Here is a 16,924-nt window from a genome sequence, read left to right on the forward strand (position 1 = left end):
CAGAGAATGTAGCATTTGATCTAAACCTGAAAGATGAGTTGGATTTTAACAGGTTTGGTAGGACAATGACATCTCAAGCAGAGGGAAAATACTTCCTACTGAGAAGGTATGAAGGTTATATTAAGATGTTAGTTCTACACTTCATTGCCCCTCTAATCTTCTACCAGGCTCCAGAATGGAAAGCTAGTTTGCACCCTATGACCTGTGGGCCAAATCTGGTCTGCTGCTTGTCTTTGTACAGCCTGCAAGCTAAGAATGGTTTTTATGTTTTAAAATAATGGTTGAAAAAAATTAAAAGAAGAATATTTTGTGACATCTGAAAATTATATCAAATTCAAATTTCAGGGTCTGTAAATAAAGTTTTATTGGAACACAGCTACTCTCATTCATTTATGTATTGTCTATGACTGCTTTCACACAATAACAGTGGAATTGAGTAGCTGCAAAACCTGAATTATTTACTATTTGGTCCTTTGCAGAAAAAGGTTGCTGACCCATGCCCTATAATGTCAGCCGGTAAAAGTTTCCTTTGAGCATTTGTGTTATGAAGATGCAGTCTACAAAGAAAGTATAAGAGACAAAATGTTGTTTTGGTATGTACTTTATAGGGTTGTTTTGAGGAGGATTCATAATATAATATTTTCCAAGTAAAGGAAAAGATAAAAAATAGCATATATTTTTGAACCCATTTTTGTTAAAATTATGTATCTATACACATAAATATATGTTATTATTTGCACAGAAAAAATATGGAAAAATGTAATGAACTATCAATATCAGTTACCTCTGAGTGTGGATTATGGGGAACTTTATTTGTAAAACAACAAAAACAATAATATCCAATAATAACAACCTTTTATTGAGTGCTCACTGTGTGCCAAACACTGTAGTAAGTGCTTTACGTATATATCATCTTATTTAAAGTTCCCAAAACCTTATAAGAACTATTATTACCCTTATTTAGCACATGAGGAAACTGAGGTACAGAGGAGTTAAATGACATGCCCAAGATCACAGTTAATATCAGGAGAGCCAGAATGTAAACCCAGATGGTTGGAATCCAGTGCTTGCTTTCTTTTCAGCACACCATGCTTGTGCCTATCTTATGCATCACCTTTTAGAATTTTTAAATACTGACCATCTACTACTTTTGTAATCAGGAAAAAACATAGGCTTTTAAAAAATTATGCACACATACATACACATACATAAAATGCCTAGTGTGGTGCTTGGCACGTAGTACGATGAGGATGAGGAAGAGAAGGAAGATGATGATGACAACTTGCATGTATTGATCTCTTCCTATGATACAGGTTTTGTAGAGGACTGTGCATCTTACAGTGTACCAGGCACTTTGCAGGCTAATCCAATTGAGGAGGCACTTGAAAAATTGCTGTTATTATTTCTATCACCATTGGGGGTTTCTCAGAGCCTCAGAGATGGTCCGGGGCTTTGTGGGTCTGAGATGGGACATGGCACCCTAAGTCTGCATTCCAAGAGTTAGAAAGAAACTGTTCTTAATATATCCCCCTCCCTTGGGATTTCAGGTGGTCTGAGAATGAGTGTGGATGAAAGAGATGGGAGGTGGGGTCTGGCAGAGCAGGGTTCCAAGTCTGACTCCAGCAGTTGTTAGCTCTGTGACTGCTCTAGACCTTACATTACTACAATTGGACATATTTGTACCGTTTTCCCAATCCCACCTTGTGTAGGAGGGCAGTAGAGTAGTACTCGAACCCACTGGGAAGGCCCTGCTGCCCCACCGGCAGGTCTCCCATTGCCTGAGAGTCTCACATGAAAGATTCATTTCTTTGGGCTAAAGCTTTGCCAAGGAGAGGTGACACATTAAGCCACTGACACCGTGGAGATCTAATTTCATGGAATCACAAGATATTAGAGCTAGGAGTCACCTCGACTCTAAAGCCTCATTGTTCCTGCATCTAAAGCGATCCTTTCCTTTTTCCATCCACAATGGGAGAGATGTCCCTCCTGCTCCTGAGTTAATCCTTCTCCCTGTGCTCTGGATCCCACCCACCCTCCTCAGAGACCTCCCTCTATCCACTATTCTCTCTCTTTCTTATATCATTATCCCTCTCCCTCCACTGACTTCCCTCCATCAGCATTTAAACACTCTGAAGTCTCTCTCACTTAAACAACAGCAAAATAAAAAGCCTCCTGGGTCTCACACCCCTCTCCAGCTACTGCCGCCACCTCACTTCTCTTCTTGGCCAACATCTTGTAAGAATTGTCTATTAATTTTAAGGATCAGCAGGGAGGTCCCTGGGTATTTAGGAAAGGTATATGTTTATTGGGTGACTGGGTCAGCCTGGACAAGGCAGAAAAAGGTTGCTGTCCTATGCCCTGTACTTCAGCCTGCAAAGGTTTCCTTTGAACATTTGGGATATGAAGACGCAGCCTTCAGAGAGGGAGAGTATAATTGGGACAAAATGGTGTCTCAGTACATACTTCATAGGGTTGTTTTGAGGAAGCCAGTAAGTGGCATAGAAATTGGTTGAGGAATGGAGGAGAAGAAAGTGGGAGGTTCTTGTAGGAAAACTGCCTAATTCATAATTTTACCAAAAATCAGTACTAACCCTCCACACTAATTAATAAGTTATATTGAATTTGGGGACCTGCTCTGACTATGCCAGGAAGATAATATGGGGGATATAGTCAAGTATCTACCACATCACTGCCTTTGAGTTGTTCACAGCTTCATCTGGGAGTCAAGACATGCACACTCAATAGAGACATCAGTAAGGATAAATGAATTGCATAGGCCAGTGGTCCCAGGACCGTAAGTATTGGCCACACATTACTTGCTAGAAATGTAAATTCTCAAGCCCCACTCCAGACCTATTAAATTAGAAACTCAGGAGGGCCCAGTGTTTTAAAAAGTCCTCCAGGTGATCCTGGGTTCAGGACATTGGCATTAAATTTTTTTCCTTTAAACTTTTTATTTTGTAATAATTTCCAACTTACAGGAAAGTTGCAAATAATACGAAACCCATACAGAGAACTCCAACATACACCCTCTCTAGGTACCCAGATCCATCAATTTTCACATTTTGCCAAGTTTGCCATATTATTCTGTCTATCTATCTATCTATCTATCTATCTATCCATCTATCTATCTACCTACCTACCTACCTACAAACCTATCTACCTAATCTATTTATTTTCTGGACATTTGAAAGTAGGTTCTTGCTTCATGTTCCTTGAACCCATAATATTGCCACATACGTTTCCTAAGAACAAAGGATATTCACTTATGTATCCACCTTTAAAGTGCTGTTATCAAGTTAAAGAAATTTAACATTGACAGTTTACAGTCTATATTCTAATTTTTTCACATGTCCCAATAATGTCTCTTTGAGCTTTTTCTCCTCCATGATTAGATACCATCCGGGATCACATGTTGCATATAATTGTCATCGTCTCTTTAGTTGTTTGCTCTTTCATTCTTTCTCTTTTAATTGTGGAAACATATGCAACATAAACTTTCCCATCTCTTGGCATTCAAATTTGATTCTGATCAATGAGGTAGGGCAAAGGGTGGAGGGTAATCCAGAAAGAGTGAATGGAATGAAGGAATGTCTAGACTTTAGAATGCATACACTATAGAAGGGGTGGAGGTCGAGGGTCATGGGTGGGGGTGGGGGCAGAAGGAGGGGAAGGATGGAGAACCAGGAGCAGTAGCCTGGCTGAGGTGGAGGGTCACTGAAGAGGATGATGGTGGGGGCCAGGAAGCTTTGAATACTAGGTATCATCTAGGGAAAAAGAAACCTCTTCTGGTTCTCTATAGAGAGAGGGCTCCACCTCCCAAATCTAATTCCTTTCCCTATTTTATCTTTCCAGGCGTTCTCTCCCAGCCAACTACTTCCAGCCTCTTGTCACCAGAGATGTACCTCACCCCTCTCCTTTGATCTTCGCTACTCTGAATCCAGGAGGGTGTCTCTTTCCCTGCCTTTTCCATCAGTGCTTCCTCCTTTCTCCTCCCAAATCCAACCCCTCACTACTGCTGGAGATGAGAAATTATAAACCACTCCTTTGAAAAACTGTTCCTAGAGAGGCTACATGACTTGAACAAGTTCCCATTCAAAACATCAGGGGAGCTACACCTGCCTCCTGAATTCTGACAGGGTATACCAGGATTTCATTCAGCATGAATCAGAGGATGGTTTCCGCAGCCGGCTTTATACTGTTTCTCCACAGATCAGTCACACAAGGATTCAACATGGTGTGATTGGAAGCAGCTCTGTGGGAAGTCCCTCCAAAGCCCAGAGGAATCCTTTAAGGCGGTGCAGGCTTGTTTCCCAGTGGGATCTCTGAAGACAGAGCCTTCGAACACACCTTTAGACTCAAGTTTAGAGCGCCTGGTTCCTGGAGAGACAACTTGGTACTGTGGGACGGGCAGTGGGTAATAAATGCACAAGAAAAAGGAATTCTTTTTATCCTTAAATGTTTTCATCAGAAGAACAAGTTTCTGAGCCTGAGCTCTTCTGTTTTCTAGCTGTGTGATTTTTATCTAATTGACTTCTCTCGTTGCTTTATCTGTAAAGTGGGGATAATAATAAGAGGATGAAGTGAGAGGTAAAAGCACAATATAAATCATGTAGTCCTATGCCTTGCTGCCGTTACTGCTGTGGCCTCTCTGTTCCTCTGTCCGCTTCTAGCTCCATTAGACCCTGTTCAATGCTGTGGGCTCATTTTCCCAAAACATGATTTTCATTATATGATGATATAATGTTTCAAGAGCTCCACTTCGTATCCCAACATTTTTTTTTTCTCCTTCATCGAGTCACCAGTTGGTACGAGGGACAAGACAAATAAATGTGCTTTGTAAACACTGGGGCTTTAGCCTTTTACCACCTCCTGAGGAAGCCAGACCTTGCTGTCCTGACAAAGAGCATGCACAGCTGGGAACCGCCTGGACCAAGACTGCAGACTCACAGGAATGAAGATGTCTCGGGCATGCCAGCATGGACAGTCGATGAAGGCCGAGGATCAGTTCCCCTGCCCAATGCCTGCTAAACCCCAGAGTGCTTGGTCTCCACCCTAGGGATAGGGGTGCTGGCTGATTCTTCACTGAGATGTTATTTCCACCACGGAGTGGAACAGGGGCTCACAAAAGAGTTCAGATTTAGTACTTGGATATTTCAGTTCGAGGCTTGACATTTAAAGAGCCATTATTGACCAGGACACTTCCCTAATCAAAGGGCCTAGTGACTCTCTATTGTCTTCAAATCCAAGTTCATATGTTATCCTATCATCTAAGCTCTCTACAATCTGGTCAGCCCTAACTATCATTGCCAATCTTATACCTTTGGTAGAAACTCTGCATTTTGGTCAGATTTCCCAGGGTCTCCCTCCAGCCCAGACTTGGCTCCTGAGCTCCAGCTGTGTCTATCTGTCCCACAGCCCACCAGGCGCTCCACCTGGTGTCCTGCAGCTGTCTCAACTCATTGTCTCCATACTCACGTCCTTTATCTTCCACAGTCTCTCTCACAAGTGAATGGGCCCATAAGAAACTCAGGTATACAAGCAGAAACCTGGGAGTCATTCTAGCCCCCTTTTTTTCTCCCCACATCTAATTAATCACAAAGTCCAGGAGAGCCTACTTCCTAAACTTCCTAAATATTTCTGAATTCTGTCTCTTTCTCTCCATTCCCTCTGCCATTGCTTTTGTTCTGGCCTCATTTGTCTCTTATCCTGACTACAGCTTCTGTCTCTTGCCCCACCTGCCCATCCCCATCCCCAGTGGACACACAGGATTCAGAAAGGTAGCAGAGTGTAGGAGTTAAGGGTGTAGCCCTGGAGACAGAAATCCTATACCTTGGGCAGATTTTTCACCTCCGTGGGGATAATAAAGGTTGTTGTGAGGATTCAATGTTTATAAGCCACAGGTGGTCCTAAATAATGTAAACAACGTAAGACCCTGTTATCATTATCTTCCCAAAATGCAAATATGGAGAGTCACTTCCTGTGAAACCCCTCACTCAATACCCAATCCTCTGAAAAAACAAATTTTATAGAATGTCAACTATGACCTGGTTGAACCATCTACCGCCTTATTTCCATCACTCTTCGTCTGCCCTTATACACTGTGCTCCAATGTGCTTCTAAAAAGCCTTTGCAAATGCTGTCCCCTATATCTGCAGTGCCCTTTACTCTTTTGTCACCCACTGACCCCTCACCTCTGTATCCAAGGTCATGACACTTTTCTCCATGCTACTTTTTGATGAAATATATATTTATTAGCTTTCCAGTGCTCTTGGGATAAAGTCCAAATTCCTTAGCATAAAGAGTTTGTCTTAATATGATGTCAGTCTATGCTGCTAATCTCATCTCCTACGCTCTCCCATACTTACCCTGCACTCTCGTCATCCTGAATTCACATACTGAATTCCTCAAAGGCGCCATGTTTGTGGTTTGTTTGGTTTTTGGTGTTATGGTTGTATTTCTTTTTTAAATTTTTATTTTGGTAACATAGACAACATAAAATTTCCCATTTTAACCACTTTGCGTGCTACTTTATACATATCTCTATGGTTATACTTATCACACTGTAATATCAATTTTTCTTTATATGTCTGCCTCTCCCATTAGAATACAACTCTTTGAGGGAAGGAATGATGTCTTTTTCATCTTTTAGGCACATAGAATATACTTCCACAAAAAGTCTGTTCAAGGCATTGATGAATCAATAAACTTCACATGGACAAGCCGCATTTATCCCTACTTCTATTCCCTCCTCTCTGTTTAGATTACACCAATACTTCATGGTCCAAATCAAGTCCACCATCCTCATAAAGCCTCACCAGACTAGTCAGCTAGGCAACTCTGAGGATGCTAACACCAAACGATTTCTCTGACCTCTTAAAGCATGATCATGTTCTGCCTTGCATTAGGGCTAGTCTCATACAGCTTATCACCTGTTCCTTATTAAATACAGGCTCCTTGAGGGCAGGGACACAGCTTCCTGAGCTCCCTATCCTTCATGACCCCCAGCACAGTGGGTGCTCGGTGTCTATTAAGTAATGAGTCAGTATATGAATGTATACAAGTGAAAACCAGTGGTCTGAGGCCTCCCTTGTATTAACTTAGTCACCTGTTTTATCCACTTTGGGTTATAGTCATATAAGCCGTGGCTTATTATCTAATGTATTATCTCCGCAAAATATCGTAAGTCCAGGAGGAAGGGTTGCCTCATACCTCTTTTCCTTTTCTCACAAGCCTGATCACAGTGCTGAAAAGGGTAGAAGTTTCATAACTACTTCTTGATGAATTGAACTAGCTCCTCTGACTAGGAATGGGAGTAACAAACTGCACAGAAGAAGAAATTGGTCTGATGTATTACAACCAGTTCCACCCAGTGTTATGTGCTTCTTCACGTTGCTGTTTTTCTCCTGTTCTGCTCTTGTTCAACTCTGTTTCTCCAGCCTGCGGCTAAACGTTACAGCCAGCTCAGCTCCCACTACTCATCCTATTCAGTGCCAATAGTGGTTTTACTGGGGATTCTTTCTCAGTTAACCCCTGCCATTGCCTGCTCCTATTCTAAGGCCAAGCCTTTTGCCTCACCGTCTGCAGAGCTGGTGAGAGAGAATGGCTTTCTTATAACCACAGCGATAGCAGCCATAATGGATAACATTTAGTGGGGATTTGCAATGTGGCAGGTAATGAGTTAACTGCTCAAAATATTTTTTTGTATTTAAAAGGTATTGAATAACACACCTGACTACAGTTCATCATAAGAGAGTTGAATAATTTAGAAGCATATAGAGTAAAACAAGAACTGCTGACCATTTTTCTGGCTTTAGTCAATTAATCCTCACAACAATCACAATAGCTAATAAAGTAGCCAGACACTGCTTAATACGTATTATTTCACATATGTTACATTGTTTTAAACCTCACTACAACCTTTAGAGGCAGGTGTACTACTACTATCTCAATTTTACAGATGAGGACAGTGAGATACAGAGAAGCATAGAGAGATTCAGTAATCTGCCAAGTTTACAGTAGGGGAAGTGGTAGAAGTGACTGAGTCCGGATTCAAATCCTGGGACTCTGGCTCTGCGAGTCTGGCTCTGCATCCATGTTCTTTATCTCTGTTTTGTTACCTCTGCCATAGTACTAATGCTATATTCATTATATAGATTCATTTATTCATTCAGCAAATATGTATTCCCATGTGCCCTATGAGGCTCTAGGGATATGGAAGTGAATAAGGCAGACAATGTCTCTGTCCTCATGGAGCTAATATTCTAGATGAGGAAACTGAGGTTGGAGAAGATAAGTACTTGTCAGTGAGGGTCGTGCAGCCTGTAAGACCCTTTGGTCTTACTCCAAGTCTAATATTCTTAACCCTATGCCCTACTGTTTTCCTGAACAGATTCCCTTGAAAAGCCAGGAAAACCTTTTAAGTGTTGCTGGAGGTAACAATGAAGTGTACCCACAGCAAACACTGGTGTCATTCTTTCACCCTCCTTTCCCACTGTTCTCTCTCCTTTCCCCTTCGTTTTTCCTGTCACCTCCCCACACTTTCAAGTGCTCAAGGGTAGAATTTAGCTCTGTTGGGGATACTCAGGGCCCGAGAGATGGCTGAGGAGAACAAGTCCACTGCCACCACTGAATCGGGCATCCCTTTATAGATCCTTAAATTACTTTAACTCTTTCTAATATCACCAGAGAAATCTATTTAGTAGTGTGCCCCCCGCCACTCTTCCCGACAATCTTCCTACCCCCATCTTCCCACCAAAATCAAGGCCTCCACAGCCTTTACTAGGAGAAAGTTTGGTCTAATCTAATCTCACATGATTTAGCACTCCTCTGATTTGACTGCCTGCCCCAGTCAAAGGGGCGATTGGCATTCCTGCACATCTTTCCCTTTCACTAAGTTCAATCTCCCCGCTCCTCTCAGTATTCAGCCTAAATCTGCTTCTCAAACTCATATCTCTTTTGTTGCTTTAGATCCTGTCCAAGTTCTTCTTACCACACCTCACTTGTAAGGCACAAAACTCAACATGGTCTCCATTCAGAAAGAGCCAGGCCTATCTCCTCCTGGCAGATACCTATCAGGAGGGCCTGATAGCCCTTCTGAGTACCATACCTTCGAGGACATATTGGGGATGAGGGACCCAGGGGCCTGGCTGTCTGCAGCCTGAGCAAGCGCCAACCTGGGATGGGCTAGCAGTCCTGAGAAGATGCAAACCTTTCCTCCTGGGGACTTAACCAGGAAGGTATGACTGGGAGTCCCAGAAAGAATGTTCCAGGCAGACGGAGGCTTGGCTTTCCCCCTCCCCACCATCCCACCCCTTTCAGCTTTGACAGATGTCTGAGAGTAGGAAAGGCAGGGCTTGCCTGCTATGCCCTCAGTAAAGTGCTCTGTACCACACAGGTGTGGGGCTCTCCCTCACTCAAGCCTCAAAATGTACTCTGAAGACCCTGTAGCTCCAAGTGAAGTCCCCACAGGGCTGATCAAAAAGAGGAAGCCAACCAGAGCTTTGGGAGGTGTGGTGGAATCCATACCCCTTCTAATGCCAAATGGGTTTACTTTCTCCCAGGGATATAGGGAAAAGCAACAAGTTCAGTTCTTAACTTCAGTCCAGTTTCCTTCCCAAACAAGGGCTTGTATGCAGGTGGTTGGTTCTGGGGAATGATGCTAAGAGATAGGATTGGGATACTTTGAGATGTGTGAAGAATGAAACAGGGAAGGAGAAGCCAATCCGTATTACTCTATCTGATCACCACCTTGTGCAACTGGAGCTCAATCCCTTTCAAGAGCCATGTAGAATGCATTTTTAGACTTCTCAGCCCAAAGGGTGGAAAAGGGGAATATTAATCCATGAGCTTTCATGCCCTGTTAATCAAGTGTTGCCCTTTGGGTGTTCACTTCCACACTCTTCCAGGCTTTCATGTTTAGGTTCCTGCAGACAGGGATGGCAGAGGAATATACAACAGAAAGCAAGTGGTGTTTGTGCAGCCGAGCTACAGTGCTGTCAGGTTTTGCTTGCTCACAGCTGGATGCTGCTGCAATGGCTAAAATAATAGGGTGGGATGTGAGGTGGGGCACTAGATTCAGAAGATAAATATTCTTTCCATGCTCCTCTGCCTTCAGATTCAGATCCCACCAATCCTTCAAAACCCAGTTCAATACTTTCCTATGAGGTTTTAGCAAAGGAATATGGCCATAGCCAACTTTTTATCTTGTTATGTTTAGTAAGCAGCCCTTTATTGTCATTTGATTTGTATTATATACTACAATTGTTTCACTTCTCAGATGACACACTTCTTAAGGGCAGAGACCTCATATACTCTACCCCTAGGGCCTAGTAGAGTGATGGCCACAAAAACAGGCCTGCCGATCAGTATTTCTTGAAGTAAACAGTATAAAAATTTTAGCAATAAGAGCTCTGCAGTTTTCAAGTGTTTGCTTCTTTGTTGGCACCATAGGCTAAGTGGAGGGGATAGAAGAGGGGGAACTTGGGTGAAAAGTTTTGATTGGGTTTGCAGATTTTAAATATAGCCACTGGAACTATGAAACTTTCCTACTCCTCAAAGTCTTTGTACCAGTTTGGATGTATTATGTCCCCTAGAAAAAGCCATGATCTTTTAATCCAATCCTGTGGGGGCACACATATTAGTGTTGATTAGGTTGGAAACTTTGGATTAGGTTGTTTCTGTAGAGATGTGCCCCACCCAACTATAGGTGATAACTCTGATTAGATAATTTCCATGGAAGTGTGGCCCTGCTCATTCAGTGTGGGCCTTGATTAGTTTACTAGAGCACTATATAAGAGCTCAGACAGAAGGAGCTTGCTGCTGCAGCCACGAGGGGCACTTCGAAGAACGCAGAGGAGCTGAGAGAGGAGCTGAAACACAACCTAGGAGAAGCAGATGTCAGCCACGTGCCTTCCCAGCTAACAGAGGTTTTCCGGATGCCAATGGCCTTTCTCCAGTGAAGGTACCCAATTGTTGATGCCTTTACCTTGGACACTTTATGGCCTTAAGACTATAACTGTATAATCTAATAAACTCCCTTTATAAAAGCCAATCCATTTCTGGTGTTTTGCAAAATGGCAGCATTAGCAAACCATAACAGTCTTTAAGTTATGTCTAGCAGAATATGTACTCTCTGACCTTCTGTTTGAAGGCCTGACATGTGCTGGACTGGACTTCCCAGATGGTTTCTTCCTGTGCCTTTGCTCTCACTTCTACCTGGCACACTCCTTCTTCCATGAAGCCTTTCTAGACTAGATCCACTCCAGTCACTATATTCAGTTCAACAAATACTGACCCAGAGCCTTCTGTGGGCAAATCTAGTGATTTTCTTTCTCTCCTTTTAGGCAAAAACAAAGTAATAAGATTTTCTTCCTCATTCCTCCTAGAATTAGAGATGGATTTTCTCTGTTCTATCCTAACTCTTTTGCTCATTCCCTTTGTTGACCATGGCACTCATATGCAAAAATGCCTGATTAGGGGAGTGGTCTGTATCACTGGAACTAAGAAGGCTGCTCTCTTTGCTATTTTGAGACAGAAGTAACTAGTCTTTCAGGAATTGAACCAGTGACCTTCACCTCATTGGCCCAGTGCTTTAGCTGACACAGACCAGCCCATCATCCACTCCTTGTTATCTATATTAAAGAAAGGAAGCACCGGACATGAATAATAGAAGCCATAGGTAATTCAACTCAACAAACAGCTAATGAAGGCATATGGCATGCCAGGCCTTGTGTTGCACAGCAGGGTGCTCTGAAAAGACCATCATATTTGACGTCAGAAGTCCTGGGTTTGAATGGTGGCTCTGTCATTTATTAGTGATGTGACCTCAGATGAGGTGAGCCACTTGACCTCCACATATCTCAGTTTCCTTATGGGTAAAAGGGGAATAACAGCTATTTTCTCCCAGAATTTCTATGAGGATCAAATGAGATACTATATATGAAAGCACATTTAAGCAGTTACATGTGAAGAATTATTAGCTTTTAAGTAAAGATGACTAGGACCCAGTCTCTACCGTTAAGGCTCCCACTCTTGGCTAAGTCCTGTTGGGCTGAATTTCTCCCAGAGGGAAAATTTCCTTTCGGAATAAAGTTAGGACCCCAACCCACTGAGTTCTCTCTAGCTTTCCAGCAAGGGAGGAAAGTGCTGATATTAGAACACCTGAATGCCCATTCACGTGGCTCAGTGCTAGGCAAGGGCTCCTAAGCCCGGATAACTCATTTACAGATCTGAACTTGGCAGACCCCCAAATACAATATATGTAGATAAGCTAGAGCAAATTGTTCTGAACCATTTAAAAATCAAATTTGCCTGTAATTGTTGGTATGAAAGAAACCTATTCATAAATCCCACTTGATTTGAAAAGATGTCTACATTCTGACTGGGACCCAGTTAGTCCTTTAACAACTAATCATCATTAGTTAGGAGAAATATTAAGAGTCATGCGGAGGTTTGTTTAGGACTTAACAAAATACATGAGCTGAGAAACTCAAGCTACCCAAGTTTGGTGACACTGTAAAGTGATTAGCGTTCAGGGAAGGATGGAAAAAAAATTTGTTTTTTAAATCAAGATTGGGGAGATTAGGGGATTTAATCCACTAGAAAAATCATTAAGCCAGGAATAAATGAGAAATGGAAAGATGAATGAAAAAGCTATGCTATTTATTCCTTCCATATTTATTGAGTGTGAGTGGCAGGATATGTTCTAGCTGCTGAGGTGTGCAGTAGAGTTTGCTGGAGTCAGACACAGATTTCTGTTACCTGGTGGTGCACCTATCTCCCAGCTAAGGACTCAGAACTGCACCCTTCTCTAGAGACCTGCAGGTAGGAGGCACTACACCGAGTGATGCCTGGGCGGTCACCACCCTCCCCCTCCTACACACACATACACACTTTGGGGACAGCCTGCAGCTAATGGCAGATTTTTGGCTAGGAGGGTAAAAGCTCAACCCTCTTGCCTCAAGGTGGGACAGCTCTCTGAGGTCATTCAAGCTCCAGAGCGCCCCCTGGGATTCAGGTAAAGGCTGGACATCAGCTAAGTCCACAGCTTTGCATTCTCCCCTGCCCTATTCTGCTTCCCTCACTCCTGTACTTTTCACTTGAGAGTATATTCTCAATAAAATGCTTGCATAAATCCTCGTCTCAGACTCTGCTTCTAGGAAACCCAGCAATACAAAGTGCAGCACTGAATGAAACAGAAGCAGTCTTCACTCTCTGGGAGATTGTTCTAGTGGAGGATAGAGAGTACACACAATGTAGAGTAACAGTGATATCTTCAGAAAGCACATGTACTGGGAGCAGGGGTGGTCACATAGAGCTTCTTAAAGTTGGAAATTTTGGAGCTGAGAACTGGTGTGACAAGCTGCTGGCAGACAGAGAAGTAGAGGAAAGAATTTGCCAGGCAGAGGTAAAAGGAGGTGTAGACATCCCAAAGTAATTTGGGCAGAGAATGAAAATATATTTGCAGGGCCCCCCTGAGGAACTGGGGGAAAATGTGGAAGTGTTGGACTTCCTCACCTGGACTGATGCTGATGTTGTCACAAACATTGAAGACTGGCAGTTTGATGTGCTGAGCCCTCTATCATGGGACTTGCCCTTATGAAGCTCATTACTGCAAAGGAGAGGCTAAACTTGCATATAATTGTGCCTAAGAGTCTCCCCCTGAGTACCCCTTTGTTGCTTAGGTGTGGCCCTCTCTCTCTCTCTCTTTAAGCCACCTCATCAGGTGAACTCACCGCCTTCCCCCCTTTGTGGGACCTGATTTCCAGGCGTGTAAATCTCCCTGGCAATGCTGGATATGACTCCCGGGGATGAATCTGGACCCGGCATCATGGGATTGAGAATATCTTCTTGACCAAAAGGGGGATGCAAAATGAAATGAAATAAAGTTTCAGTGGCTGAGAGATTTCAAATGGAGTCAAGAGGTCACTCTGGTGGACATTCTTATGCACTTATATAGATAACACCTCTTAGGTTTTAATGTATTGGAATAGCTAGAAGCAAATACCTGAAATTATCAAACCCCAATGCAGTAGTCTGGACTCCTGAAGATGATTGTGTAACAATGTTGATTACAAGGGGTGACAGTGTGATTGTGAAAATCTTGTGGCTCACACTCCCTTTATCTAGTGTATGGATGGATGAATAGAAAAATGGGGACAAAAACTAAATGAAAAATAAGGTGGGATGGGGGGATGATAAGGGTGTTCTTTTTTACTTTTATTTTTTATTCTGATTTTGATTCTTTCTGGTGTAAGGAAAATGTTCAAAAATGGATTGGGGTGATGAATGCACAACTATGTGATGGCACTGTGAGCAGTTGATTGTACACAATGGATGATGTATGGTATGTGAATATATTTCAATAAAACTGAATTTAATTTAAAAAAAAAGTGAAAAAAAAGAGGTGTAGAGATATGAATGGGAGATATAGTAAGGTAGGTACCCCAAATTGCAAATGACTGAAGTTAAGGGTGAGAGTGGCAAGAAAAGAGAGCAGACTATGAAGAGCATTGTGAGCTACTAACAAGTTTGTACTGTATCTTAGGGTAAGGGGAAAACAATGAAGGGTTTTAAGTAGTAGGTACATGATAAGAAATCAGTTGAAGCTCTACCAAAAGGGACAGAATCTGCATATCTATAGACAAGAATTATTTTGCAACACTATCAGTTATAAAATAACTCCCTTAGAATCAAAAGCAGATAATGCAGAGGTTGTACTATGAACAACATATAGTTTTCCAATGATTTTTTCCAACAAAATTTTCCCTACATCTGCCAGAAAAGTAGAGGCACCTTTCACAAACATAACATGGGGATCCCGGATTCCTTTCTCTGTTGTGTATACATACAAAAATATAATACATACATATGTAATATACATGCATATGCATATATTTTAATAAACATTTCACAAACAGCACTTATCCTTACTACATGTAATGCATCCTGTTTCTTTCCTACTCTTTTTTTTAATTGTGTCCAACTTTAAATTAATTTTATCACTCATTGAAGGGTCACCACTGCTAATGGATCAAGGATTCACAGTTTGAAAAGAGTGAACTAGATCAGTTCTTCATAAACTGTTTGAAGAAACAATTTTAAAATTTCTTACAATTTCACCTATCTATTGCATACCTATACTTTCATAAAACACAATAAAAATAAATTATTAGACAAATGGATGGTAACACACATACACACACACACAAGTACTTACAAAATGCAACCCAAATTTTTATGGTTAGATTCAGTAGACATAACATGGGAAATTGGGGCAAGGTCAAGTTCTTATTAAAAAGCTTCCAAATGCTTATTTTCAGCTTCTGTACTCGTTCCTGCAGACTAGAACCAGTGACAGAGTCTACTGGTCTTTGGACCACAGTTTGAGTAGCACTGTACTAGATGATCTCTGCGATCCCCACCGGCTCTGACAGTATGAGGTTTTGCTTTGTTCTTCCCAGGAATCAACAGTCCTCTAGACCACCTCAGTCAGTGGGGACTTGCTGAGGCAATAGGAGAGAAAGGAGTCCTGGAAGCATCTGGCAACAGTGGTCTCACAGTGAGTGAAATACCGCATGGGGCCTGGAAGACCTTCCTAGGAAGCGGTGCTTCATCTGTCTACTGTTCACAAGCGTGACTGGGCTATTCTCTCAAGTGGCTTTTCCATGTTCATCTTCTTGATACTCCTAATGATACCGATTGATTCTTTTTTGGTTTTCCCCATCCAAATTCCTAAGAATATTGTTCTATTTAATCATCCCTTCTGTTGCTGCAGAGCTTTCTGACTACTGGGGTTACTCACCAAGATTCAGATTGGCTGCCTTTATGGTGTTGATTGTACATACCATCAGACGGCAGAGAACAGAGCTCTTGTGGTAGAGAATATGGCCATCCTCATCCAAGGAAGAGACTAAGGTCTCTTCCCTCAGCACAGGAGGAAATGGGGAGGGGAGGCCAGTTTTCCTCTGAAGAGGACTTGGAGAAAAGATTGGCCCATCCAAAATACATTTTACAATTCTCCATTCCAAAACTCTAATTAATACCTATTTATTACTCCCCAGGAAAGTTAAGAAGGGTAACACTGTCACAGCAGCTGCTCTAATATAACTGCCACAGACTCTTGTGACTCCACTACTATCCTAAACCTAGAACTAGAATGAAGAGAGACACTGGGGAATTTACCCACACCCAGTGGGGTACTCTGATGTCTTTCTAAAATCAGGACACCCTTTGTCTATGCGAAGTATACTTCTTTAGACCTTTGCAAGTCTTGAAACTCCAGTTAAAACAACAGTTTTTACTCTCCCCTATAAAAGGCAGTAAAGCAAAATTTCAAAAGAATAAGGACAAACTCAATGATGAAGTTGTAACGAAATGTAGACAGTGGACAGAGAACAATTTTCTCCCAAAAGCTAAGAGAGAGTCATTGCCCACTAGGAATCAATCTCAGATCTGAAAAAATTACAAATTAATCCACATCCTATACTTTAAGGGTTGCTCACGAATAGTCACAACTAGGTATATAAAATCCTAAAATGCTAGACTCTGTTCTTATACCTCTTCCCCATATCCTTTCATTTATTTCATTCCACACCAGAATGAACAGGCATATGACTTAATGTAGGCTTAATGTAGGCTTGCCCACATCTCCCATATATAAGACATAACGTGTGTGCTTAATACAATGTCTGCTGCATAGTAAGCACTCCATAATGTTAACTCTGACATGCATATATATTAAAACTATACTGTCTATATTGCTTGAGTTATTTTTGTGCATGTTGTTGTATTGCTGTCTGCTTAGGTTATACCTGTCTTCATTACTCAGATATGATTCTGTTTTCTCTTAAGTTCACAGAGGTATTGCTTTTCTGTGGTGGTTTCCTCCACTAGTTTTGAAGCTCATCTTGGAAGCTCTTTT

This window comes from Choloepus didactylus, chromosome 2 (assembly GCF_015220235.1).
Source record: "Choloepus didactylus isolate mChoDid1 chromosome 2, mChoDid1.pri, whole genome shotgun sequence".
Lineage (NCBI taxonomy): Eukaryota > Metazoa > Chordata > Mammalia > Pilosa > Megalonychidae > Choloepus > Choloepus didactylus.